Source organism: Octodon degus, unplaced genomic scaffold, assembly GCF_000260255.1.
Source record: "Octodon degus isolate 3935 unplaced genomic scaffold, OctDeg1.0 scaffold00054, whole genome shotgun sequence".
NCBI lineage: Eukaryota > Metazoa > Chordata > Mammalia > Rodentia > Octodontidae > Octodon > Octodon degus.
The window spans coordinates 10,468,054-10,495,485 of record NW_004524630.1 but is presented as its reverse complement, the minus strand read 5'-3'; positions in this window follow the sequence as shown (position 1 = coordinate 10,495,485).

Below are 27,432 nucleotides of genomic sequence, written 5' to 3'. Positions count from 1 at the left end.
CTAATTCATCATGTGACACTTCTAATGTTTCTTATTTATTAGTTTATTATCATCTTTCCCCCCACACACAAGATTTCAAAAGATCCACCAGGGAAGAGTACTTTTTTCTTGGTCACTGTAATAATATACCCACAACAAAGAATAGTGCTTCTCACATAATGATGCATATTCCTGGTATGAGTGCAACGGCATGCTTGCCCCCCAAGGGGGCAGACAAAGTAACCCCGGGCTGCCCACTCTGAGGCTGAACCGGCACACAGGAGCTGCTGTCACCCCACCAATACATCCCCTGAGCCTCGGGCCTTCTACCTTGCTGTCTCACCAGTTCTTAGAATTCTTTTTCTTTCCTTTCATTTTTGTAAAGAAAGGAGCTAAACCGCCTTCTTCTCTTCAGTTTTGCACGTAAGATGCACAATGTATCTATGATACTTGCCGTGAATTCCGGAGGAGCTGAGACAGCTGCTCACACCTGTTTCCCCGGGTTGTGTCGTTCAATCTGGATTGCTTCACGGGAAGAACTCTTACATCGTCGATCAGGCCTGGTCCTCCGCTTTGTATAGCGCAGATAGACGTGGAACTCTACTTAAAGTCACAAAAGGAAACAAACAAACAAACAAAACAAACAAACAACAACAACAACAAAAAAAAAAACAGAAAGAGAAAGAGAAAGAGAAGAAAGTCCAAATTCCAAACAGCAGCCTTTTCTAACCCCCTGTGAATTAGTAAGTAGCTCGAGGAGAGAATGTGGGGTTTAGGCTCAAATGCAAGTTGTTTTCTTTTTTTTTTTTTTTTTAAATTTTTTTTTTTTTTTTTTTTGAGAGAGAGAGAGAGAGAGAGAGAGAGAAAGAGAGAGAGAGAGAGAGTGTGGTGTGTGTGTATGTGGCCAGCTCAGCCCACCAGGGGGCGGGGCTGGCTGGCATGTGGTGCTGGGGGATTGAACCGCGGTCCCTGATGCCTTGCCAAGCTTGTTCCAAGTAGGTGCTTTAGACCACTGAGCCATCTCTCCAGCCCCGCAAGTTGTTTTCAAAAGTCAAGGTGAGCTACCATTTTGAAGGTTTCCCTTCACCCGTAGGGTCGGTGCGAAGGCTAGGCTGAGGGCAAGCGGGCAGAGTCGAAGGCTCACACGGGCTCTCAGTCTGTGGCGTTCTTGCAAACAGCGCCGGTGCAGTGGAGCTGCCCACGTTCGCTCCCCTATTAAGCAAGCACATGTCCTTGCTATTTTGTTCTCTGTGTGTATTCTTCAAGAACTGCTAAATGTATGGAGAGGGGGAGAGAGGTTAGGAGTCCTGTCTTATGCCTTTTGATTTGCCACCTCTGAGCAACGACAAGGTGTAGGACTCTTCTTCTAATCTGCCACGGCCAGGCCGTGCTGAGAGCGGGGGTCCGACACAACAACCAATCCAGGCCGCACAGCACCTGAAGAAGGCCTTTCAAAGAAATCTTTTTTTTTCACATCTTCAGAAGGCAGCGTCCTTTTGTTCTCCTTCCAGGAGGTCACATGGCTGATTAGCCTCCTCCAGAGAAGGAAAAATTCCTCAGGAATCCCGTGGAATTGTGCTTCTGTTCTATCTCAGGCCACAAGTGGCAGGCCATACTGTTTACAAGAGACCCGGTGGCTGCTTGGACTGACCCGGTTTCAGAGAGCGGGTTCCAGGTGGAAGATGAAAGCTGCGCAGGCCTCTGGGAAGGCAGAAGGCATTCCTCAGCAGGCAGTCGCTGGAGTGAGACGGCACAAATGCTCTTGGGGAGAGCCTGCACGCGGAGGCTCAGATTCAGTTATGAAATCAGGACAGGGTGTTAATCTGTGTATGCTAATAAGACATCATTAGTCCCCTGCCTGATCCACATCCCTTGGGTCACTGAGTCCTTAAAGGGCACAAGATCCCAAGGGCCAAAAAAGCAACACTATTTGCTTCTAAAGGAAAATAGGTATCAGTCAACACCTTGCCTTGCTCTTTTCTTTCTCAATTCAGCCATAGGCAAACACATTGGAAGCTATTTTGGCAAGAGAGCAGTTGGACTTCTCTCTGTTGATATTGGAGGGGAAGTGACATCAGTTGAGAAGGATTTAATAGTTCTGTTAATGGAGTAGAGCAGAAGTTGTTTTTCTTAATTAACAAGTATCGAGATGAATGTCATAGCAATTTTCCCCTTTTATTCCCTCCCACTAGCTGGCCTCAAGTGCCTGAGCTCAAGAGATCCTCCTGCTTCAGTTTCCTGGGCTGGGACTACAAACATAGACCGCCATACCAGGCCTCAGTTGATTTTGCATATGAAATTTTGCAAATAGGGGCTGGTGAGATGGCTCAGTGGTCTAAAGCACCTACTTAGAACAAGCTTAGCAAAGCACAGGGACCGTGGTTCAATCTCCCAGCACCACATGCCAGCCAGCCCTGCCCCCTGGTGGGCTGAGCTGGCCACACACCCCCACCCCCACATAAATAAATAAATTAAAAAAAAAAAAGAAATTTTGCAAATATATAAAGGGGAAATTTTTCTTTGTTAATGACTTCAAGCTGTGCCCCTCCACCTGTCCTGCTAGGGGTCGGCCTCAGGACTGTTTCGTGAGATGCAGGCTTGATTGTGGTAGTTTTCATGACTGGTAGGAGCATGCGAACTGTCTAATCTGCTTAGAGATGAAAAGAAAAGACACAGCCACCACTTCCATGGCCCTTGTGGAAGTTAAACAACTTAAACTCCATGGGAGAATCACATCGTAATATAAATGAAAGGCGTGGAATGTGAGAGGGAAAGGAAAATGAAACAGGAAATTCTCATGGTGATGCTTCGTTCTCAAGTCTCACTGAAGGACAAGGCCAGAGTTAACGGGAGTGTGCTGCTCTCCCTAGCGCCCATTTATTTTGGCCAGGCATCAACCTTTTTTTTTTTTTTTTAACAAAGATTGAAGGAACATAGACTTCAGTTATAGGGCTGAGAGCTCCCATATTTGATGGCTACTGCCTTGTAACATGAAAGTAGTGTAAAAGCTTTTGTTAATAACTCATGAAGCAATTTCTTCCACATTAAATATTTTCACTTCATGGTCCTTGACAATGAAGGGCATTTGAATGTGATTCTGAGCCTCAAATTCAACATCTAGGTCCTCAATCAACAAGAAAGGACTGAGATTTTCCTCAGGCTCGCTGTAAGCAAGCCTCCCCTCTGTTTGACTTTTTGAAATATTACTTTTCTTTTCCCAAAGTGGAAATTGATTCATTTCTCTGAGAACTTAGCTTAATTGTCTTGGTTAACCATGATTTTAAAGTATGCAGAAATACCATTATGAACAACAACAAATCAAAACAAACAAAAAAGCAAACACAAAAACAAAACTGAATTAAATAATACCGTATCATGGAAACTATTTTATATGCTACTGCATTTGATTTAACTGATAAGTTGGAGAAAGCAAGCATCATCATTGTGGTTTTATTATGAATGTACTGGTAAGTTGCAGAAAGACTAGAAAGAATTAACTGGGCTATGGAGATAGCTCAGTGGTCGAAGCACCTGCCTAGGCAAGCACAAGGACCTGGGTTCTATCTCCAGTACCACATGCTGTGCCAGCCCTGTCCTGGGTGTGCCACTATGGCCACTGAGACCAGGGAGAGTGGCACGCACCTGTAACCCCAGTGCTGGGGAGGCTGAGAAAGGAGGATCACTATGAGTACAAGCTGTGTAGTGAAACCCTGTACCAAATACATTAAAAAAAAAAAAAAAGAATTAACCCAAAATTAGTATTTTTAGCAACCTGAGAGACAGCTAAAATTCAAATGGTTCTGATTTGCTCCCCCAACAATAATATGCATTAATTTATGTAATATAGTTTCTCTATATTAGAATTCTTTAGAACTATTCCAAGTTCTTGATTTTTATACTCGTTATCAATATACATTAAAGATATTACTATGTAGATCTTGTTTCCAAAAAAATCTTTGTGACTGGAAGCCCCGTTTGCATCATGTAACACTCTCTGTACCTGATCATGAGTGAACAACTCTCTCTGTGTTTCAGGATGTCGTCTGTGACTCACTCTGTGCTTTCCAGGAGCTCAGGCTGCCAGCAAGAGGCAACCAAAGGCCAGGGTGTAGCTCCATGGTGCATTACTTGCTTTGCATGCAAAAGACCCTGGGTTTGATCCCCAGCTTTGCAAAATAGCGACAACATGAAAAATGAGCTTGTGTGGGCGTTCAAATGTATCCATGCTTCATGCTTAGGGTGGCCAGTGTTTCAGATTCTGAGTTTTTGATGCCTTCTGAAGCACAGTATGTCACTAAGAAAGCCATAGAAGGCTAATGACATGGGTGCTAACTTGGAAGTAGCTCTCCAAGTTCAGGTGTATAATGCATTTTGTGGGGAGCTAGGGGTGGGATCCTGTTCCCAGTGTACCTTTGCTTTCAGCATGTAAGGTCATTCTGGCATGCCATGTTGCATGTGTAATCCTTGGTCTTCTCTCCTATGGAATCCACAAGACAGAATGTCAATGCCCATCACATCTCAAAGAGGTGGCAATAAGGATGCGGTAGACCAGGAGGCTGCACTCAGGGAAAAGCTGGAGTTCTAGCCAGGGAGGAGTTTCAGGAGGAGCAGAGGCCAGCTGTATCCTGCCAAGTAGAATGGGCAGTGGGCAGAAAAGGCTGGCCGCAGGGAGAAAGCCTGGGAAGGCAGGGGTTACCGGAAGCACTGTGGATACTGAATCCAGCAGTTCACGTCCTGCTAGTGAGGCGGCAGGAAGCAGGGGCATTTGGAAAGGAGCACCCACCCATTTTGGACCTTGACAAGGGCTAAACTCTGTTTTAAACCTGGTGTCAACCACAGTGAGTCAGTCTTGGTGTTCTCATCTATAAATGAAGATAATATTACCAACCTGACAAGATTGCTCTGCAAATATAGTCAGATATGGGAAAGCCCTTAGCACGTACCAAGTGCTTAGTGAATATTCCCTCCTTCCCTGCACTTGAAGATTAGCTAAGCCGAGTGCATATGTTGAGGGTCTCAGGGGTTTCTAGGATCATCGTCCAGCAGGGTTGGTGAGGTAGGGCGGGCATGTTGATTTGGTGAGTTTTCTTCTATCTCTGACATCTTTTGTGGCCCCTTGAAGGCTACCATGCCGACAGTGAACCCATCTTCCTGGAGAGGTACACCTTCTGCGTTGTTCCCTTGGTGATAACATTGCTGACTACTGGTGATAGTGTGTACCACGGGTGCAGCTAGCATCAGCAGTGTTACTCTGGATTTCCGTGGAAAGCTGAAGGAGGACTGGGAACATGAGGACGGGTAGAACCGGCATCATGTGTTTCTGGCTGCGTTCAGCTTAGCTTGGTGGTGCCTGCGAAGGCGCATGGGATGTTTCCCTGTGATCTTCCAACCTGGAGAACAGTGCACACTCTCTTACCCCCAACAGAACATATTTATGCAGATTCTGGGGCTCCCTTCTCAATGTGACAGGCACAGTTTCTTCAGAGATAGTCTGGTTAATGTCTTTGGACCATAGGAAGAGGCTGTAGCTACCATCTCCCTGCATAAAGATTGTATGTCAGCAATGGAGAGGGTTTGCAGTGACTAGATAGCTCAGTCCGGCACACACTTCTTCCTGCTGCCAGCCCAATTCCAGGGAACAGTCACAGACATACAATTCCCTTCAACCAGGGGAAGAGGGTTGGCTTTCCCTCGCTCCACTGCTAAGGGAAAGACCGGCACCTGTGGTCAACTCTGAGCTCTGTGTTCAGCCCCAAGCCAGGCACCCAGATGGAACTCATGCCAGTGCGCTTAGAGGAAGGACCTGCGTATGCCTGTGCCGCTACCAGGCTCTTCTCAGCATCATGCTGCTTCCGCACTACCCCGCTCGCAGCTCTCCTAGCGTGTGCCCCAACCTGCCAAAGCTGAGACCCTGTCACAACGCCCTGTTCATATCCTTGTCAGGACTGGTCCACTCCTCCACGATCTGCCATAGGTGGTTCATGGGTGGGTTGCCTCTCCCGCCCGCCCTCTACTAGAGCATAAGCATGAAGGACAGTTTCTGTCTTGTTGATGTTTTCCTCTAATGCTTACTAAAGTTTGTCATCCTAAGCAGGTATTCAGTAAATGTTTCTTGGACTTCTTTGGGTGATTTGTGCGGTTCATTTGATGTATCTATGTAAAATATGCAATGTTCTATTGACTAGAAGTCAGAATTTGGGCAAATTCAACTTTCTGGAAAATGCCTTGGAACCCAGAAATGAAAAGCACTCAATGTTAGAGGTTTCATGAAACAAACTCTTTACCCCTGAAACAGGTGCTGGACTCCGCTTGGCCTGGCTAATGGGCTGCTGCGTTGACTTCTAGTTGGTAGTCAAGTTCTCAGCCAGGTCATCTTGCTATCGAGTCTCCAGCGCATTTGGAGGATGGGATGTAGCTGTGCTGGTGCTAGATCCTGAGGGTTTCCCACGAGGTGTGGTGACAAAATCTAGGCAGTTCAGGTAGGGCTCTCGGGGCACAGAAGTCAGAGAGCTTCTTAGCCTGGACTTCTGAGCTGGCTGGAAGCAGTGTGGCTGATGAAGTAAAGGACCGTGGACAGACAGTTGCCTTGAATGTGGGGCTCAGACCCATGGAGGTGCCTTTCCTTCCTGTTATATCTTCACAAATGTGGATGTTTAAAAGCACCAGCTTCCTTCACCTGGTGTTCATTTAGGCAGCTCTTCATGCTCCAGGGTGCTTTTTATTTTTCCCTAGAGAGAAAAAAGGGGTGCTGATTTCAAAGACCTATATATATATACATATATACATATATAAATATATGTATATATGTATTTTGTGCTCAGATATTTGCAAATGAATGTTTTCACTACATTGCATATAGGGACCTGCTGATTATTTCCTGTCCATAGGCAATCCCGTTAGGCACGAGGCTGTTTCCCCAAGAGAGATTGGGTCTGTACCCAAGGCTCTGGGCAACAGGCATGCACACAGCTGCTCTTATTTTTAACTGCTTTTGTGTGAGAATACAAAGAGAAGTATTACGTAAAGCACAGGATGTTTTGGACATCCACTTCTACCGCATTACCTAATACTGCACTTGCAGATTTTGCAAGATTCACTGGCAGGTGTTGGGAGCACAAAACTGTGTAGTATTATTATTCTTTAAACACTGGTAATAAGAGCAAGATTGAAAATTCCACAAATGACTGTAGAGATACCAGAGGTCAATTATATAAAATCCTGGACTGAAAAGAGTTGACCCTGGGTTGGTGCAGATAGTCTCATTTTTGATTCTAATTGTGTCTCTATAGGCACACATTTTGAGAGTTTGGGGGTCTTGGTTTCCATAATTGTGAGCCAAGGAAAGCAATATGTCTTGTGACTACTACCTAGAACCACAGCGTAATAAGATGGGACATCCCATAGGACAGATCTTTGGAAACCTGTGTGCTGCCTCTGTTAGACTTCTTTATATTTGATGCATTGCTCAAAACACTTTAAAAAGATCTCTGATTGAACCGTAACAACCCACATGCTGCCTATGTCTTACAGTGAGGAGTCTACTTTTCAGGTCAAATAAAGGTGAATTTGGAACTTGCATCTCTTTGCTCCTATAGGGTTACCCAGGTTTTGTGTGGAATAAAGTGGAACTTTGTCAGCATCCTTCAGAAGCACAGGAACACCTAAAGGAGAATTTGGGATGCTTTTCCAGGGTCACTCAACTGTTGGAGGAATTTCTTCACCAGAAGAACCAGGGCTTTTTTAAACCCGAGGCCTGCTGCACATGTTAGGGAGCACAGTGTCAGTGGATGTAAGGGCGGGTACCACACTGTTCTTCTGTAGTGTGAGTACAGGTTCGTGGCATCCTTGATGGTTGACTCTTCCAACACCATCCACAGAGAGGAGAACAGAAAGTTACAGTGAGCAGTAACTGCACATGTCATTGACTGTAGCCAGGAACTGAAGTAGAAAGCAGAACAAGGACAATGTGACAAGAGAAAGACATGAGAGTAACAATTGAGAAACCAGACAGAGCACAGAAGATTATATCAAAGCATCAAGGAACCAACACATAAAGGTCATCCTGTCCCCCCAAAGACCCTTAAGCAAGCACAAAACTGAAACTGGATGACCCTGGCCTACATCCAGCCCCACTGACTTGGTGGTTTTACCCCTACCCCACTCCATGGGCTTCAGATGCTTCCTCGCAAAGCCCTGTATAGCCCAAAGCTCCCTCTGCAGGAGTGGGCTCCAGGGACGGGGGCTGATTCATGTACTTATTTGACCATGACCCATGTTCCTTTAGCTCTAGATCCTCTCATAAACTTTGTACCTAAGACACACACACACTGCCTGCTCCTATCAGGGTGCTGAGCTCTTCTCACTGGCCAACAACCATGCTGTGGAGTTTATTTTTGCTTCTTTTGCCTTTAATAAACTTCACTTTTGCTTCTCCTTCTGAGTATCTCAATCAGTTCTTTGTTTGGGATGCCAGAGGCCTGGAAACAATCCTCTAAGACCCATCAGTAGCAGAACTATAATTAATACCCCAGTGTATTGGTTAGCAGACAGGCAGCCCAGTGCAAAGCTTCATCCTCACCCTTCATGTGACCATGGGTGACTGTTTAACCACTCCAGGCTCGGCATTATCATATGTAACGTGCCCCGTAGAGGGTGAGGCACCTGAGCTTCAGAAGCAAAACGACTTGCTGCTCATGGTCACACCGTTAGGCAGCTAGTCCACAAGTTTCTCTCTTCATCACCATACTTGGTCCCAGCCTGCAACAAAGCCCGCAGCATGACGGAGTTTCGGGAAGCTTTCTCTGCTGAGGATGGAACTGGGCCCTGTGTTAGGTAGAAATGACCATGGGGCTTCCTTTAGCTTGGGCCCACTATGATACTTGGGATTGTTTCAGTAAAAGCCTTGATAACTGCCATTTACAATAGCTGTCACTTATGCTGACATCAATCCTGAAGTCCCCACATCTTACTCAAGGAAATCAAATGCAGACCACAAATGAATAGTGCTACTGCATAATGGGTAAAATGCTTTCCCTTTTTCCTGTATAAAACTCACCAAGATAAAATATTTTTCTTGAAATTGTATGCCTGTAATTCTCACTAACTGCTTGGCAGAAGGTGCCGTGGTCTGAGGGTGACATTGATTTTTATTTCAATTTATTTTTGCTGGAGGTTTGGGCCTTTGCCCTTGCCTTGTCTAGTGCATGCCACCTCCTCGTTCTGGTTAGCAGGCTTGCTGGCGGGGTTGTTCTGCCAGGCATCTGTGGGCTGCATGGTAGCTCTCATGTTGGTAGCTGTGAAGTGAGAGGGTACCATGGAACAGATGTGTGGGGACATTCGCTAGGTAAGAGGATAGGTTTGTGCTTTAAATCAGAATTTGGGGCCCTGGCACCGTGCGTGCTTGGGGCCAGCTCATTCTGCATTTGCAGGCTGGGCTGTTCTCTGCATTCTAGGACTGCAAAGGCACCCCAGGTTGGTGCTCACTTGATGCTAGTGATACCCACTCAGTTGTCATGACAACCCAAAACATTTCCAGCCGTTGCCAAATAGCCCTTGTGGAGGAAGTGCCCCCCATGACTGAAGCCTTCTAAATGAAAAGATTGCAGTCCTCACTGCTTTCATGGGATGGCTAGGGACAGGAGAGATGGTAGGACCCCAGGCTGGGCATGCAAGAGAATGAAGAAAGCAGGGGAGGGAAGACAGCACTGACGATAGGGTTATTTGCATATTAAAATATAGACTAAGAATACACATCAGGCTGTTGTGATGTAGCTGGCCTTTAAAATAGCAACGGCAGTAGCTCACTCAGGCTTTTTTGTACCAGTCATCTATTCACAGGCGTGTGGGCCGTTGGTTTGCACTGCTTAAAAAGCCTCTGTGTCTGCATATAGCAGACGCTTACGCGTGTCGTGTCCACTTCTTTAGAAGGAAATTCCAAAAGCAGAGGGAAGGCTTGGAACGAGTGGGACATGTTAACTGTTGTGTCAGGGTCACCATGTGATTTTCCTTTCTCCTGCTCTGGCTTCTAGAAAGCTCAAAGCTTGCCTGTGTGGTGGGGCTAAGCCTTCCTCTTTGTCCCTAAGGCATGGAGTTAAGATTATAGACAAAAGAAAGCAGAAAAAAAGATGATTGCTTCGCCCAAGCAGGGGGGCACTGCACTCAGGATGCCTCTGACTCTGTGTGACACTGCCACTGTGTCTCAGCATGTGTGTGTGTGTGTGTACCTCTGTGTGTTCGTGTGTGCATAGCTGGGTGTCTGCATGTGTTTCTATGTATGTATCTGCATGTGTGTATATATGTGTGTCACGATGTCTGTGTTTGTGTGTGTTCCTCAAATATTCGTGCTTGTGTGTATGCTGGCGTGGTTTAAATTTGGTTCTGTGACTCTCTCAGGTGGGCCTTGAAATTTGCTTCATATCCAGCACAGAAAAAGGAGGTTAGGAGTGAAAGAATTGTTTCATGGAGTTCGTTTCAGATGGGTTTTGCTTCGCATCTACAAGTTCATTCAAATCCAATCACAGCAAAATTCATAGATTATGATGTCATGTGGGTTAAACCCAAAAAAGGCCACATCAATGCTCTCTGGCAGATTTTACTCTTGGATTCAGGAAACTTCCCTGCCCACTGGTCTTTTTGCTGTCCTTCTTTCCTTTTTGCTTTACTTTGTAAGCCAACACTTCAGGGCTATGTGTTTTACTAAGGCTTCACTTCCATTTACAGAGTTTCCTTTATTGAACAGCCCTTGAGCCTCAAGCGTGTCATCTGTGCTAGTTCTCCAAGCTCATATCACGCTGGTTAATGTTCATGTTAAAAAGGAAATACATCCTTCCGGTTGTACAGGTAGCAGCACTGCTGGGGGCAGGGCGGGGGCGTGGAGAGCAGGAATGATTAATCTGCTCTACCTGTTAGTTGCTTTGAAGCTAATGGACTCGAGAAGCCCTCTCCATGCGCTTTCCTGTGCATGGGCCGGCCTGGAGGGGCCACTCACAGTGTGGCACTAACTCTCTCTGGCCTCTTGCAGGCTTGGTGACCTCTCTCTTTTGTCACTGTGGGCTGGTAGAGCTGGATGTTAGTTACACCGTGCTGTTGTTGGGGATAGTTAGGGAAGGCTTGGACTGTTGGTTCTTTAAGAAAATGCATGGTCTCTAGCCCTTCACAGAAGGACAGAGAGAGCTCTGGGGCTTGTGCCCAACACCTTGCCATGCCTGCCATGCTGGAAATTTAAAGGGCACAACCGGGTCCCCTCTTTCAGTGCTGCCTTCTCAGGACACTGCTAGAATTAGAGTTGTTTCTGATTTCCTGTTGAGTCTTTTTTGTACCTAGAGAGAGAGGCAAATCTCATCCTCTCCTAGTGTAATTCTTGAATGATACCATCATGTAAGTGTGTTAGTTCAAGGTATCAGACACACTGAGTAGAAACTCAGTGTTTCAGTGAATCAACTAGCAGACACACGTACAAGTGGCTGAGGAGTTGGGCTTAGTTACCTCTTGGTTTCAGTGTAGACATCTTTGCATTCTAATGCGATCTTGTTTGCCATTGTCTTTCTGCTAAAGAGAGTATGCTCAGTCCCTTAAGATTACAGGTTTGTTCAACAAGTGGTCACTGGGCACTGTTCTGTATAAGGCACTATGGCATTGGATACTCTGTGCTATGTACCTAAAAAAACCACATGCATCCAAAGTGTTATGAATACATTAAAGAACTAAAAAGTCAACCCTGAGTGCTCACTGTCATTCACTTGTTCACCTAGCAAATTGCTCTGACACAGAGTTATGCTAAGTTCTGAGGACATACGGTTTTATGCTATGTAGGACAAAGACCTGTGCATTAGTCAGTACCCTTGATTTCCTGGCAGACAACATTCAAATTGGGTAGTGTGATGAGAGGAAAAATCAAGAGACTGTTTACTGAGATGTGAGCAGGTTTAGGAAAAGCAACTGGAATGGTGCAGGGCAAGTGGTGGGAGGTGAAGGTGCCCAATTTGTGGTTGCATTGCTACTGGAAGATGGAGAACAGAACCCAGCTGCGGGGAGCCAGGTGGGGGCCCCAGGAATCTGGGAAGGGTGGAGAAGACTGAGAGGTGGTCCAGGCAGACAGCTTGGGAAGGGTACCAGAAGTTACTGGCCTGGAAACATATTTGCCAATGTAGCCCCATTCATGGAGTCCTGAAATGCAGAGGAAAGCATAGCTGCAAGTGCTGTATTAACTTGTCTTCTATTCCTACAACAAAATATAGGAGGCTGGAAAACATATATGAAGGGTATTTATGTTTACTTAGCCTACATTTCTAGAGGGTAACAGTCCAAGCAGCATGGCACTGCCTCTGCCTCGGGCCCGTGACTGCACTCCATCATGGTGGACGACAGCATGGCAGAAGTGTATGCAAGAAGATCACACGGTGGGGCAGGAGCCAGAGTACAGGGAGGGGGCAGTCATGCTCTTTCATGATAACCTTCTCTCTCAGGAACTAACTGGGTTCCATGAAAATTACACTAATCCATCTGCAGACAGTGCTCCCATGTGACATGACCACCTCCCACTAGGGTCTACCTCTTAAAGGCTCCACCACTCTGAGGACCAAGCTTCCAACCCAAGAACCTTTGAGGGACGTGCACAGATCATCAGGTACTCTGTAAGACATGGAGGGACAGGACCTGATTGTTGGTTGGACTTCAAGTAGAGGGAAAAGCAGCTGGCAGTTGTTACCAAGTTTTGATTTGAACAGGAGAAAGTAGACATTACCAAGCCAGCAAAGGCCCAGAAGGATGAAGAGTCTGAGAGGAAAGACACAGTTTGATTTTAGTACTTTAGAATTAGAAGTGCCCATGAGACATTTTGTAGACCAAAATTGGGCAACAGAGATAGCACCGGAGATCAGCTGGCCATTGGCCATATCATGTGCGGATAAGATTTTACTGGGACTTCTGGAGTTCCTGTGAAGGCTCAACCTCCTTGAGGGACTATAAACTTGCATTGGGGTTTAGCGTTTGGTTAGAATTTACCTCTAGACATGAGGGAAGAGTTTAAAACCTTGTTTTGCAAGTTGAGATCCACAGCAAGTGTGGTTCTCCAGACTGACAGTGGAGTTCCCACAGCAGGGAGAAGAAAGGGAAACAAAGGCTCCTCAGAGAAGCCCTGAGCGTGAAACCAGCTGGCCAATGATGGTTGCAGTGGAAAAGGAGGTGACCATCAGGCGTAGAGGTAGGTGGTCAAGGTCAAAGAGCAAAAACTTTTGCATAAGGCAAAAGGGAAGGTGCTCATAGTTTGAGCACACGCATTATACTACACCAAGGAGTAGGGTAGATAGGTGGCCACTTGCTGAGTGGACGATAGGTGGGCAGCTGCAGATTAGTTTATCCACTGTTGTATCATCAGAGCAGGAGACCAGGCCTGCCTCACGGAGGTGCTAGAGAAATTAGAACAAAAGCAATGAAAGGAACGAGTTAAAGAGAAATTCAGGGTATACAGGATGCCTGTGATTGGGAGAGAGTGACGTCACCGGTGGAGACACTGGAGAGATAAGGGGATCAGACAAATCTAATTTGGGAAGGAAGAAGATATATTTCCTTGCTAATGCACTGAAGTTCAAAGGGTGGTGTGAAAATTCAAGAGAATTGAATCTGCAGCTGGAAGAATCTACCCAGAGCCTGAGAACAATGTCTAGGTTACAATTGTAGCTCCCCAAATCATTCCTATGAACGGTTAGAAGACAATTGTTGAAGAACACAGAGAATAGTGAACAAATGGGACAGTCAAGGATGCCAGCTGTAGGGTTTCAACTAGGGCCATGGGAAAGGCGACACACAGCAGCACTGAAGGATAGAGATGATCGGATCAGAAGGGGAGGTGGTAGAGCCCGAGATGGGGGACAGTGAGCTCCCGACAGCAAGAGGCAACACAGAATAGTATTCAGTGGGACAGTCTTGCCAGTGACAATGTGACGCTGTGACAATCCCAGTAACGGTCTTGTCAGAACAACTTGAGTCCTCAGGTCAGCAGGACACGGCTAAGTGGTTGTGGATGCTGTCATTAGTCAAAGTGGCCCGGGCTGTGGGCAGTGCAAGTAGCTAGCTTGGGATCCATGTCCCAGGGATTCTCCAGCTGTCTCTGATTACAACCTTTCCATTAGTGAACTTCAAGGGTCTGTTTAGGAAGGTAAAAGTCGTTGCCTGATAAGCAAATTTTGCAGTGTGAGCTCCTATCTTTGAGGAAGGCCCGGAAGTAAATAAGTCCTGCCTTTGAACTTCAGAGATGATCCCTGAAACACACACACCCTCCACCCCAGAGCACACACAGGAAGAACTTTTGGACTCAGGGAGTAGGACACGTTCTTAATGGATCCATAAGAATTGTTCATCTCATCTCTGGCTTAATGTTATTTTAAAATAGCATTTGTGGTTTAATCATTTTTTGGGATCTTGCTACTAGATTTTAAAAATCTGTTTCTAGAAGCCAAGATAATTTGCTCATATAATTGTTTTTGAAACAGATCTCATGCGAGATATTCTCTCTTGGTAAAGCTGAGTTGTGCATCTGCTGACTTGTGGCCAGACACCAAGAGGGACCCCAGCTGATTAGAGAAGTTGTACCCTTGCCAGGGTCTGGATCTGAGACACATGTGGCGTCCTCCTGACTCAGAGGAGGTGGGGACTGAAGTCATTGTGGGCTGAAAAGGCCTGGCGGGAAGCCGGCTCTGCATGTTGCTGAGATAAGCAGTTCTTCTCCAGCCAGAAATATGTGCCTCCCAGTCCCTGGGGAGTGGCCCTGGAGGAAGCTGGAGGCAGAGCTGGCCCATTTCTTCCCTGGAAGAAGCAGTGCCCCACCTGGGTTTTGCTGCAGCTCTAACCTCGCCGTCTGCCACATTTCTCTATGTCCTGAAATGGGTCAATAAAGTTATTCAAGAAGGTTCACACAGATCCATTTCAGATTGTGATGTTACATGTTCTTGGATTCTGGAGTCTAGAAAGAGAGAGAGAGAAAAGATTTCAATCATAAAAATTACTGTGAAATTAAAAGCAGTTTCAGCAACCCTGGCCACAGACGGCTTGAAGCATGCGGCTGGTTGGTAGGAACTTGAGATTATACTTTAAAAAAAACGGTTCCTGTCTTCTTTTTATTACCGCTCAGCTAGCAAGGACTGCGGAGGCGGCAGGCGATCAGAAATAAATGTCTAACTTGGATTTTGCACAATTGGGTCCGACTCCAAAGCTCACTGGCTGGCCTCTGACCCAGCTCGAGTTTTACAAGGACAGCAAATAAGGTATAGTTTGGGGAATCGTGGGCCCCCCAGGGCTGCACTGGGGACCGCGCTGGATTGCAGGTCGCTCCTGATTAGAAGGCCCACAGCTGTTTTGCTTCCCTGTTCTACTCTGAAACACCACAAAAACGCATCTAGTTTCTTTTAATTTTTTTCCCGGGGCAGTTTCTTCTTTGATTCCTCCTCCTCCTCCCTCCTCTTTTTCTTTCTCTTGTTTTTACAATCTCCCTGTAATGACTAATTGGCAGTGTTTCCCAGCTTTTTTTTTTTCCTTCCTTTTTTTTTTTTTTTTCCAAATGTTTCTCTTGCTCTGGTTACAAGTCGTACTAACTCCCTAATATCCACAGGGACCTATAGACAGCTAACATTTCCAAATGATACACAGCATCCCCCTTTTCTTTCAAAGTGTAAAACATTTACGAGGAAATGTACAAATGCATCAGGAACATTTCCCGGGCCGGTCATTAGCGCGCACCCGGGGGGCCCCCTGCCCAGGCCCCGCCGCCCCCCGTGGGCGCGCGTTTCCGTGTGCCAGTGGGGCGGCCCGCGACACCGCAATTGCTCTGGCCCGGTTGACGAGCCTCCGATGCCCGTTTACGGCGCGCGGCAGCCACGCTGGAGCCGCCGCACATCTGGATGGAGTCAGCCGCCCAGCGCCAGGGGCCAGCGCGGCCGAGCCAGCAGAGCGCGGCGGCAGCGCGAGGGAGGCCACCCGGTCCCCGCCCGGCCTGGATTTCCTGATGTAAACAGAGCGGCCCTGCGAGGAGGAGAACAGAGCCGCTGTGCTCAAAGTGTCTTTGAGGGCTCTTTATCTGCTCGGGGTCAGCCCCGCGCTTTAGGGAAAAACACACAGGCGTTGCTTTTGCGTTGCAGCCGCTCCAAAGCCATAGACCTTACTCCGCTGGGTAGGGCAAGAGTGGAGCGGCCCCCTCCCCCAAAACCCAGCTCCCGCTTTTGTGTTTACTTGTTCCACTTTATGGTAATTCGGGGGCTAATTTCATTATCTACAGCCAAATTGGAAACAAGATGCTCTTTCTGGGAGCGGCGCAGAAGGTGTGTGTGAGTTTCTCTGCAGGGGGCTGCGCGTCCCCAGCCCCCCACCAAGGCCTGAAACGGGGCGGGCTGATTTTTTCCCAGGAGGAGGCTGACCGCCATTCTGCTACAAGTTCCTCTCTTGATTTTTGTCCCTGAGCACCAGCCAAGAATGTGTTTCCATCCTGGGCTCCCCAAAGGGCTCTGCTAAAGGGGCCGAGAGCGCAGGGTTGCTACCCTGAAGGTGGCTTACGCCTGCCCCTGCCTCAGTTGTTGAAGGACTCAGGGTTACTGTCCTCTTCCAGCCACTCCCAGGCTGTGTCCTCCTGGGCCGGGGTCTACCCCCCCCCAGCTGTACTGGTTGACTTTCTTTTGTGGCAGGGGGTGAGGACTTCAGGCTTTCTGGCTCTGAATGTTCATGAAGGTACACATACGCTAACTGCAAACCGTGACAAAGTCACTTAGACATAGATGGTAGAGAGGGAAATTCAAAATGATGGCGGAGCTTGTGTTGTCATCACTGATGATTAAAATGAAATATAGATGTGTTTCCAGTTCAGTTACAACCCATTGAAACCGTCACGTCTAGAAATTTCTACTGGCAGCATTATCCTTGGATATTGGCAGGGTCTCTAACCCTTAGTAGGGACTAGCTGTGCAAAAATCTTTAAATGGAAATTGGGAGGAGCCTACGTGCATATTTGAGAACAGTATTTGGCCAATATGCAGGTTGTGAGCTGGCTTGGAACGAGGCGCCAGGGCTTTGGGTGTAAGATTTCAGTGGTGCAGCTTCCTGTGCAGATTTCTCAAAGCACTCAAGCCTTCTGCTGCAGACAGTAGCTGGGCTTTGGGAGAACTTTTGAATGAAAAGAACCCTGGTACATCACTGTACTGCCCAGTCGTCTCGGCATTATGGAAGGGGGCTATCACAGCCAGCCCAGATTTACACTGGGGGAGTCACCACCCCTGAACAGGGCGGCAGGGGGAAGCTTTTCCCACCACTGCCTGTACTTTGCCATTGTTGGTTAGAGGGATCTGCTTGGTAGATGATAAAGGGACCAGATCAGCCACAGGGAGGGTTTTTTTTTTTTTTTTTTCTGGAACCAGGGATTGAACTCAGGCCCTTGCACTTGCCAGGGAAGCACTTATTCCACTGAGCCATCTCCCCAGCCCCTACAGGGAGGTTTGTTAGAAGAAATGACACTCCCTCCCAAGGCCAGTGGATTCTGGGCTCTGGGCTTCTGTCGCATGTGGATGAACTAAGAACTGGGACTTGTCAAAAATTTTCTAGCATCACTATAGTGCCATAACTCTCAGAGAACCGTTGTAGAATTCAGGAGTCTGCAGTTCAATTGTCCCAGACTTTCAAACTACTGGATTTTAAAATAGGTGCCATGGAAACAAACAGCAGGTTCCATGTAGTTTGCTCCATGAGAGACAAATATTTACTTGATTACTGAACCATCGTGACCCTCAATTTCTTCATCTTTAATATGAAGACAACAATATCTACTTCTCCAGGTTACTGGAGGTTAAATTAGATAATATGTAATAGAGCCCAGGCCAGTGCCTGTAGGGGTTACTCGGCACACTTCGGTAGAGGAGGGCTTCTGGCCGGCAGTTTGATTTTTTTTCCCCTTGTTTTTCCATCTATAAAAGACACAATGGCAGGCATGGTAGTGCATGCTGGTAGTCCCACTTTCTGGAAGACAGAAGTAGGGGCGTCCACGAGTTCAAGCCCAGCTGGGGCAACTTAGCCAGATGCTGTATCAAAATAAAAAAGGGTGGGGCAGAAGACCAAGAACACGGTTCACTGTGAAGGCTCTGGGTTCAATCCTCAGCACCAGGGGAAGAAAGGAACAAAATAAAACAAAAACAAGGAATGTAAAAGACTTGACTTCTAACCGTAAGAAGATCTCAAAATCTGTTTTAAGTATTCGCTTTGGATTAACTTCTTGAGTTTGAGCCCTTGTTGGGGCATGGATCCTGGGATTTTTGCATCTGGACGGTTCCCTTTGGACATTTCCTCAGCTGTGGAGAATATGTGTGTCCGTGTCTCCATGTAAATCATATCATCTGGCCTGTATTTGGGCTTGTAGAAGCCTGACCAGAGTCTGTTTGTTTTATTTTTTGCTTTCTTGCTGTTTGCTTCCAGTGAGGAGTGGTTTTGAGCCAGACAGAAGTCCAATATAGAGCGGAGACCTTACCACAGCCACTGTGGTTGTCTTTACTTGTAATTTTCTTGGGATAATAGTAGGCCCACATGTGCTTGTAAAAAGAGGTGTAGAGACACCCCATCTTCTTACAGTGGTAACATTCCAGAAAACTAATATGATAACCAGGCTGTTAGTACAATCCACCTGTGTGCATGCCTGCATGTGTGTGTGTGTGTGTGTGTGTGTGTGTGTGTGTGTGTGTGTGTGAGTCTGTGCCAGGCAAGAGCTCTAGCATTCATTTGTGTTTATTTGTGCTATGCCCTTTTATCAGAAACATACACGCCATAGTCAAGACATTAAAGCAGTTCCAACCCAGAAGGATCCTCCCCCCTCAATGCCCAATTCTAACCGTCCCCTCTTTGGTCTTACCTGTGTTTCCTTCCTTCTCTCCTGTCCTAATCCTTATTGATGTGAATCTGTTTTTCATTCCTAAGTGATTGACATTTGGACAGTGTTGCGGAAATCAAGTTAGATCAAAGAAACTTGCAACTGTGCTTTTTCACTCAGCATAATTTCCTGGATAGTGGCTGCTTGCATCAGTACATTTCTTTCTGTTCTTTGCTGAGTAGTATTCCATAGTATGGCTGGGCCACAACTTGTTTAGCTGGGTATCTCCCGAGGGACATCTGGGGGGAGTCTAAGGTTGATCTACTCCAAATAAAGCTGCTATGAACATTTGTTTCCAGATTGTCTTGTGAATATAGTTTTCATTTCTCTAGGATAAATGTCTAAAAGTGTTCCCACTGGGTTATATAACAGTTTAATGTTCAATTTTAGCAGCTGCCAATCTTTTCTGGAGTGGCTGTCCCTTGTTAACATTCCCATTGATGATGTATGAATAATTACATTTTTTCCTGTATCTTTGCCAGAATTTTTTAAAATTTTGATTATTCCGATAACCACAGAGATCACTGTGGTTTTAAATTTTAGTTCCCTGCTGCCTAATGATGTTCGATATCATTTCACGTCCTCATTTGCCGTATGTGTATCCTGTTGATGGTCTTTGTTCATTTTCTAATTGATTTTTGTAAAGTGGTAAATTTTGAGACTTCTTTATACACTGTAGGTACTGGTCCTTTGTCAGCTGCATGGCTTGCCAACATCTTTTCTCCACCTGAAGTTGATCTTGCTGTGCTTCTCCCTGGGGCGCCCAGAGCAAAACGTTTTAATTCTGACGAGGTCCACTTTGGCCATCTTTCCTTTTATGGATGTGCTTGGGGTTTCAAATCTAAGAACACTCTGCCTGATCTTAGATCTTAGGGACTTTCCCCTTCCATCATCATCTGAGCTAAAGTTTGTACGCTCTTCCCTACCACACACACGCAAGATGTCCAACTGCACCAGTACCATTTCTCGGAGGTCTAACCTTTCTTTATTGTAATACTTTTGTACCTTATAAATACTTTAATCAATTAGGAATATTTTTTTCTGGGCTCTTTGTGGGTTCTGTGCTCCATTCCTTTGACTTACATATGTAGCTCTCAACCAGAACCACAGCATCTTAATCACTGAAGCTGCATTATAAGGCTTAATGCTATGTAGAGTATTTCTGCCACTTTATTCTTTCTCAAGATTATGTTCTCATTACCTGTGTCTCTATCTACAGAAAAACGCAAATCCTTGTTGAATTCTCAGAGGAATTGTACTTATTCTGGAGACCTATTTGGAGAAACCTTATTAGGAATATTGAATTTTCCAATCTATGAACTATATATAATCTTCAACCTATGATATATGTATTTATTCATGTCTTTTTAATTTATTTTATAGGAATTTTGTAATTTCCAGCAAGAGTTCTTGTACACAATTTGTAAGGGATGTGTTTAAACATTTCATTTTCTTGGCATGGTAATAAATAGTTGTATATTTTCTTTTATTTTTGTGATACTAGGCATTGAACCCTGTGCTCTCTACTACTGAACTACATCTCCAAGCCTTTTCGTATATCATTTTGAGATAGGGTCTTGCGAAAGTGCTTAGGTGGAACTTGAACTTGCAGTCCTGCCTTGGCCTCCTGAGTAGCTAGGATTATAATATGATCACTACATTAGTTAATAATGTGCTTTTATTCTCATTACTGCATGGTCATTGTCAGTAGGCAGAAACGGAAGTGACTGTACTGGGCTCATTTTGGATCCTATTGAACTGACTTGTCACTCTAGGAGTTTTCTGGGTAAATTCTCTGGGACTTTTTGCACATGCAACCACTCCATCTGCAAATACAGATGATTTTCATCTCTTCTTTTCTGGTACTTATGACTTTCTTGTTCTTTCTTTTTCAGTGGTTAATACTTCTGGTCCTGTGTTGAGTGGGAGTGGGTTAGTTTTATTTTTCCTTTAAATATTTCGTGCAGTTCTGCGTTTGTCCTAAAGATTGCTTTTTTAGAGCAGTTCATGAATTATGTATCTCATGTCTCTAATGGTTATAAATGAACTCGTAGGATGGAAGCGTTCAGTCTTTCACCATCCTACGGTGGGTTGCTAACTGTCAGTTATTTTTATAGACGCTAGACACTTCTATCCATTTGAGGTAATTTCCTTCTATTTCTGTTTTCCATTTGTAGTGAATGAGTGTGGGACTTCGTTAGATGCCTTTTCAGTATCCAGTAATATTACTTTTATTTTCTTGTTTATATGGAGGAATGTTTTACCATATTTCAATCATTGAGCAAAACCAGCAACTCTGCGTACCTACAATGATCTCTTTTGGCTTTGGCATATGAAGTACAATTAAAATATGGTAATCTTTAGAAATAAAAAAAATTGTTACAGTAAAAGACTCATTTCCATTAATCTTCTTCAATATACACCCCTCACTTTGAACACATGGATCCCATTATTCTTGCCACTTTCTGAAACATTTCTTAAAGTCCTTTCTCAAGAATACTGTTTTCCATGGTTGCCCTGAAATTTTGAATCGGTTCTAAACATTTGCAGTTTTTTGTTTTTTTTTTTCCAGAACTGGGTATTGAACTCAGGCCCTTGCGCTTGCCAGGCAAGCCCTTATTCTACTGAACTATCTCCCCGGCCCCAGTACTTTCTTTTCATATAAAAGTATCATAGTGTGTCCTTATCCACCTTATGAATCCGATCTGGTGCCAGGAGCTATGGGACTTCTGGTTATTTCCCGAAATCAAAATGACCTTGACAGGGCAGCCAAGACCATGCGTACAAAGATACTCGTAGGTGAATATTTCAAGAAATATTGAGAAAGAATAATGACAATGTGATTTTTACTGTAATATATTTAAAAATTTAATTGTTCATTGTATTTCTTGATCATGCCTTATGACAATTTGTATACATGGTTAGAATATGCTTACTCATATTTTGTAGAGGAGTTCTGCATCTAAGTTATCTAAATATATATATGAAAGCATATAAATATATATAAACTTTATATATTTTATAATATATAAAACTTTAAAAATTGTTTTTATGTGACTTTGGTTTCAGAATTATACTGATATTAATAAATGAAACAGTACATTTTTCTCTCCAATTTCATTATCTGGAAGAGATATGTGAGATTAATTTTATTTTTCCTTTAAATATTTTGTGAAGTTCTCCATTTGTCCTAGAGATTGCTTTTTAAAAACAATTTATTTATTCGATATAGAGTCTTGCTACACAGTTCAAACTTGTAGTGATCCTCCTGTCTCAGGCTCCCCAGCGCTAGGATTACAGGTGTGTACCACCATGCCCAGTTTCCGGTGGGCATGGCATGCTTGGGGTCCCAGGGCCAGCACAGCATGTGATGCCAGGAATCAAACTTGGGTCCCTGTGCTTACCAGGCAGGTGCCTGGCCATGGAGCTATCTCCCCAGCCCCAAGATTGCTTTTTAAAGCAGTTTATTAATCATCTATTTCATGTTTTTGATGGTTATAAAAGATAAAATAAGTTCAAGAGAGGGATAGGAATAACAATTTCACAACAATATAAATGTTCTTAGTAGTATTTTTTTTTTTTTCCAGAACCGGGGATTGAACTCAGTCCCTTGCGCTTGCCAGGCAGGTGCTTATTCTACTGAGCTATCTCCCCGGCCCTGTACTTAATACTATTGAACTGTACACTTAATTATGGTTAAGATGGAAAATGTTATATATGTTTTACTGAGATAAAAGACGTGAAAAATAAATAAATTTTTAAGAAAGATTCAAAAATAATTGTTTTGTCTTAGTTAAGTTTTGGTAATTTGTGGTTTGAATCCAAGGAATTAATCCATTTCTTTTAAGTTAGAACTTGCAAATTTGTTCATAATACTCTATTATTACGCCCTCACTCCTGAGCTGGGGGTCAAATCCATAAATTCATGCACATCAGACGAGTTCTCTACCACTCAGCTATACTTTCAGTCTTCTTATGGTTTTAGTAGTTTCATTCTTAGCAAATTTGTGTCTTCTCTATTTTTGTCTTGATATATTTTCCAGTTATATTTTTTACAGAACTAGCATTGTACTTGTTTCCTCATTTCTTTAAATTTATTTTGTTCTTTTTTCTAGTTTCTTGAGGTAGGTATTTGTTTTTCCTAGGAATTGAACTCACGGCCTTTGCACTGAGCTACATTGCCAGCCCTCTGTATTTTTTATTTTGAGACAGGATCTCAGTGAGTTCCTAAGTTGCCTGGGGGGCGGGGGAGGGGCTGGATCTTGCTAACCCCTGTCTCAGCTTCTGTAAGTATTCCTCATTTCTAATGTAAGCATTTAGTGTTATAAACTGCCTTCTTACAACTACTTTCACTATGTTCTATATATCTTGGTATGTTGTGGGGTAGTTTTTAAACATTTTGTTGTACAATCTCATTTTTCTTAAGTTTCTTTTCTTTTAAACCCTGAAATTCTCTCTAAGCTGCAACGGGCTGCTGAAACTTTGAGCTGAGGTCGTGAGCTTATGTACTCTTTCTATTACGTGTATTCTGAGGCTCAGTTGTTGTTTCTTGTAAACAGAATTAGGACCACTATTTCTTCCCAGTGTATTGATATTTTATTGATATCCGGTATTTCTGTTCACCTCTGAAAATTCCTTTGCTCTGAGGTCTATGTAGTCACATTCATAAGGTACTACTAGCTTTAAAACCTAAGGCTTTAAATAACAAGAGCTTAATTAAAGTGTATGGTATATGCATTTTATCTTTCACTTTTGATCTGTTTATGATATTGTCTAAGGAAAGAACTTTTTGATAAGCAGCATTTAAGGGGTGATCAACAAATACAGTGAGTATTTAAATATAAAAAGTGTTATAGTAAAAGACATTGCCAATAGACCCTGAAGATACTCTCACTTTAGACATACTTATCTCTCATCTTTCTTGCCAATTTATACAGCAACTTTGGATGCCCTCTTTCATGAGTGACATTGAGAATGTGAATGCTGCTGCCTAGTGTCATCCAGTAATAGGGCTGCCTTGTAAAAACATTACTCAGCGACACAGCACCTGCCTGGCAAACACAAGGTCGTAAGTTTGATTCCTGGTACAAAACAAAACAGAACAGAACAAAACATGAGGGTGTGTGTCCTTATCCACCTAATACACCATATCTGGCATGGCTTGACTTTTGGCTTGAGGAGCGGGACCAGAGGACAGGGGTGGAGCTTGAGGGGCGGGGCCAGAGGACCAGGGCAGAGCTTGAGGGGCGGGACCAGAGGACCAGGGTGGAGCTTGAGGGGCGGGGCCAGAGGACCAAGGCGGAGCTTGAGGGGCGGGGCCAGAGAGGCATGAATCATTAAACTGGCTCGCCTGTGCTTTCTCAGAGATGTGGAGTGGGTCATCCTGGACACGCAGCACCCCAGCCTCTCCTCCAGTGTCTTGAAGCCTCCAGTAACTGCGAGCTAAATAAACCTTTCCTTCCTTCACTTTTTGAGTGTCAGGTATTTGTCCCAGCAACGAGAGAAAAGTAACTAACACAGACCTTGAAAGTAAATGTTTCTAAATGAGGTAACTAAAGACACTCATGTTTGGGTCATGTTTCTTTATACGTTCTATTCATTATAATATTTGATTAGGATTTCTAGACAATTATATTTAAATCAACTATTGACATGTTAACATGTAAATGTGCCATTTTCTTATTCGGTTTTCAGTGCTTGGCCCTTTGCGGTTTTTTGCTTTTTTTTCTTGGTTAACTGATATGTTTTAGGATTCCAGTTTGATGTATTGCTAGATTTAGTGTGCATCTTAAGTCGTTGTTGTAGTGATTATTCTGGGTTTAACAATATGTATGTGTGACTTTTAATAGTTGACTGATATCACTATTTGATCATTTTCAGTAAAGTGTGGAAATCTTACTTCCCTGAAGTTTTCTTTACCTTCTTTTAAATATCATTGATTTGTGAAACAAAATGTATCATGCCTTTCATTAAAGTGTCAACAAATTCCTAAACCTTGCAGAAAGGGCTGCCTACTGTCTGTGTTCATGCACACACTTCCACTCTTGCTCCACCCTTCACATCTCCCAAACTATCATCTACTTTCTGCTGAAGTGCTTTCTTGGAAGCACATTTAAGAGTAGACCTGCTAATGACAAATCATTTAAGGTTTTTTTTTTTTTTTTTTTTTATCGGGGGATGTTTTTGTTTACCTTTCATCCCAGAAAGATAATTGTACTGGGTATAGAATTCTGGGTGACAATTCTTTTATTTCAGTGCTTTAACAATATAATTTACAATTTTTTTTTCAGCTTTAAAAATTCTGTTTTTGACAGACTTGTGATGAGTTCAGCTATGATAACATTACATACACATTTACCCCCTCTTCTTTCCTTTTAGGGAATTGGTCTTTTGTCCCAGCAGAGACTCTGTAGCAAACTTTCTTCATTTCTTATGGTGGTACTGGGGGTTGAGCTCAGAGCTTTCTACTTACTAGCCAAGCACTTTACCGCTGAGCCACATGTCCTAGTCTATTCAGTTTTAAAAATATATTTTCTCTCAGTTGTTCGTACTGGAGGATTTGTATTGTTTTGTCTTAGAGTTCACTGATTTGATCCTTTTCCTCTCTGACCTACCAGTGAGACTATCAAGCACATGTTTGTATCTATAGTTTTTTTTTTTTAATTCTATAATTTCCTCTGGTTTTGAAATAGAACTTGTATTTATTTTCTAAGATTTATTTTCTCATTTGTTTCAAGAGAGTTTTAAATTGATCATTGAAACATTTTTATGTTTATTACTTCAAAATCCTTGTCATATAATTCCAGCTTCAGATTAATATCACTTTTGGCACTGTTTTGTTGTCTTTTCTTTCTCCAAGTTGTGATCTTCTTGGTTCTTGGTGCTACAGGTGATTTTATTTGTGTGCTAGGGATCTGGCCTATTATATTAGGTGTCTCAGGGCTTTATATAAAGTTTATATTTTAGCATGAAGTCACTCTATTTAGGCTTACCACACTGTGCTGCACTAGTTTTGTGGACTAGGGTTCTAATAATGGTTTGATTTTTCAGAGTGCTTCCTGAGTGGTTTTGCTTCTCTGCTTCTCTAATGTTCCCCAGAGTCCCTCCTGCTGTAGCCTGAGAGGTGAAATGGGCTTCTCCAAACTGGCAACTGACGCCCCTCAGCAGGATCCATGTACCTGTACCGCAGGCTGCCCAGGCATTTCTGCCATGCACTTTGCCATAGAGTCTTCTTGACCAGCTGCCTGCTGTGGCGAGAGAGTGTCCTCTGCCACCAGGCCTCACTCCTGCATGGCCCTCAGAAGAGGAGTGTCTGAGGCTTGGTGGGGAGGATGCCATGCCCTGCTGTGATTTCTGAGGGGCTCCAATAGGCCCCTACTAACGGCTCACTTGGAGTTGTCAGAGAGCCCTGCTTCCTCTGGAGCCTGGTGCACTGACGCACACTGTTGGCTCTGGAGGCTGCTGTTTCCTTCAGAGCTGACAGGCACATGGAGAGCAGGAACAGGCCTTGCTCTCTGTCTGGGACCCAGCTTCTTCCCCTGTTCTTGGGGAACGTTGAGAAAATCTTGATATGTTAATCTGGGGAAAGAAGGATTTGAGAGAGAACTCAGGGAGCAATATTTTGTTTGTGATTTCCTACTAACAGAATCTTTATTTGAAAATTTGCGATTGGAAATTTAATGATATAACACAGCAGAGAGCTGTAGCCCTACCCTTAGGAGGATGTAATGTGGTTAAAAAAATTATGTTTTTAACAGATTCATGGATTTTTCCATTTTTGTAAAGTCTGAATCTTGTTCCACTGCTGGCTTCTTTAACATCCAGGCATTTTTAATAGTGACAGAAGCATGTTTGGTCTGGCAGTGTACTTCTCCATTATATCTTTGCTGGAAAAATAGAGGGGCAAGGCTGGGTTTGCAAAAGGGTCTGCTTTACTTGTATTTTCTTGCCCAAGGTTTCCTGACAATATGGCTTCTTGAAGAAGACTTATGAGAAACTTGCCCTTAGTTTCAATCTGCTTTTCTAAAAAAAGAATTATTATAACAACAAATTGCTTTTATTGCAATTTTTTTTTTTTTTCAGAACCAGGGATTGAACTCAGGCCCTTGCGCTTGCCAGGCAAGAACTTATTCTCTACTGAGTCATCTCCCCGGCCCTGCAATTTTTTTTTTGGTGGTACCAGGGATCGAACTCAGGACCTTGACCTTGCCAGGCAAGCACTTATTCCACTGAGCTATCTCCCTGGCCCAAGAAATGCTTTTAAAATTTGATGGTGAGGGCCCTCTTTGCCACTCAGAGAAAAAAGTAAAGAAAAAGTAAGTTTGTATTAGGCATCACCCCCTGGGTACATAATGATTTTCTCCTACATTTTGGGATATTTTAATATTAATATGCAGTTACTCAAAAATGTTAAAGAGAATAAATAAGAGTTTTGATTTTACAAGAGTCAAATAATTTTTCTTAATCTTCAATTAATCCAATAATGTAACAATCTAATCTATAAAAGATTATTTAAAACATTACTGTCGCGCGCAGCCTTGCCAGCAAGGAAGATGTGACCA